Genomic DNA, 2,279 nt, shown 5'->3' with positions numbered 1-2,279 from the left:
AGGCAGGCAGGCAGGCAGGCAGGCAGGCGAGGGCAGGCAGGCAGGCAGGCGAGGGCAGGCAGGCAGGCAGGCAGGCAGGCAGGCAGAGTGCTTCACCAGAAGTCAAGTTTGAGGCTCTTCTGAACTGAACCAGCCTGGGCTATACAACAAAACTCGCGGTGGACGGATGGAAGGACCAGCCAGAGGAGGAAAGGAAGAAGTTAGTGATTTCAAAAGCCACAGGGTGAAGATAAGAAGAGTAGAGTCTGGATGTGGAGTGTCTCCTGAATGCTCATGGATTAAAGCTTGGCTCCTAGATGGCAGCACTGTGAGCTGACTCAATATTAAATGTACTTACTCTACCAATAAGACCACACTGAACTGGTATTAGGAAGTGGGGCCTGGCTGGATAGAGTAGGTCACCAGGTCATCTCTGGCCCCTTCCCCTCTCCCCACCTGCTTTCTTGCAGACTCAGTAGTGAGCTCCTTTCCTCTGGCCCCACTGTGGGGCTTCTTCCCAGCCATCAGCCTTAAATCGAGGGAGCCACCAGGCCATGTCTACAACTCGAGCCAAATGAGCCCTCCCTGTGTTACGTTGTTCCTCTTAGCTATTTTGTCACAGGAATGAAAACTAACACAAGACCAAGCCTCCAAAAGGACAACTTTTCTTTCTTTCTTTCTTTCTTTTTGAAAGATTTGCTGTCTTCAGACACTCCAGAAGAGGGCACCAGATCTCGTTACGGATGGTTGTGAGCCACCATGTGGTTGCTGGGATTTGAACTCAGGACCTTCGAAAGAGCAGTGGGGTGCTCTTACCTGTTGAGCCATCTCACCAGCCCCACAAGGGCAATTTCAACGGAGCAGAAAGAAGGGAATAAGGTTGTATTCGTTGAGTGCTACAGGAATGTATACGTCATATTCAATGTACTCGTTGACTCCTGTGGGAAAGAGGAGGTGCATGAGGCAGTCAAGAAGCTTGCTCAGGGGCAAGGATGAGAATCCGCACCGTGCGATGGGCATGGATGCTGGGAAGGACGCAGCACTGAGCGCAGCCTAAAGGGGTCTCTTATGGTCTGCTTTTCAGCTCTGCTCTCCTGACCTCTTCCTACTGTCTCTCGTGACCAATCAGGTATCTTCCCTGCCACTGCTGTTTGGCAGCATCAGACTGATCTCTTGCCATCAGACACACGGACCAGGACATCCTGCCTCTCTCATACTCTGGACTCATCCCTCCTTACTCTTTTACTGTCCACTTTTTCTGTTAAGATTGCTTGCCTGTGTGTATATGTGTGCTTGTGGAGGCCAGAAGAAGGCATATCTATAACTGCAGTTATAGATAAGTTGTAAGCTTCCATGTGGGTACTAGGAACTGAACCCCCAGTTTTCTGCAAGAACAACTAGTACTCTTAGCTGCTGAGTCACCTCTTCAGCCCATAGACTACTTTTTAAAAAAAGATTTTATTTACTTTATACATATGAGTACACTGTCACTCTCTTCAGACACACCAGAAGAGGGCATCAGATCCCGTTACAGATGGTTGTGAGCCACCATGTGATTGCTGGGAATTGAACTCGGGACCTCTGGAAGAGCAATCAGTGTTCTTAACCACTCAGCCACCTCTCTAGCTCCCAACCCATAGACTCTTAATTCCCCTGGGAAAACATGTCTACCCAGGCCAAATAACCCTCTTCTGTTAATGTCTTAGCATCCCACGTAGGGGTCACCAGTCTCTTATTCTATAGGGCTGTGGGGTTGCCACTGTGGGGACAGTATCACCCTTATTTCTATGTTCTGATTGACTAATACAGAGGCTAAAACAGACTCGAGTCAGTTGAACTGGTCAGCGGTGGGGAAGAGGAGCACTGTGCCATACCAATGTCTCAGAAGGCTGTGGAGGGGACTATTTGAGAGAGCAATTATTGTTTAGAACCGAGGGGCCAACAACCAGGAACTACCATAAGTCAAGGAACCTGGGAACAACTTGATACAGCCCGAGGTGGAAGACAGACCACAGGAAGCAATCACGGAGAAAGAACTAAACTCCAATGTATAAAAATAAAAAGTGTCATGCGACTCAACTCAGGCCATAAAGGGTCCAGTGAGTGTGGCCTCAGCTTCAGTGCCTAGGGGCGGAGCCCATCACCTGAGGACAGCTGCACCATCTGACCATCCTGGCGCCAAGGTCAGTAGATATATCATGCGTTTGGACAATTCTGAAGATCCAATGGAATATTTCACCCACACATGACCCTACACACACACACACACACACACACACACACACACACACACACACACA

This window comes from Mus pahari, chromosome 11 (assembly GCF_900095145.1).
Source record: "Mus pahari chromosome 11, PAHARI_EIJ_v1.1, whole genome shotgun sequence".
Taxonomy (NCBI): Eukaryota; Metazoa; Chordata; class Mammalia; order Rodentia; family Muridae; genus Mus; species Mus pahari.
This window is presented reverse-complemented; position numbering follows the sequence as displayed.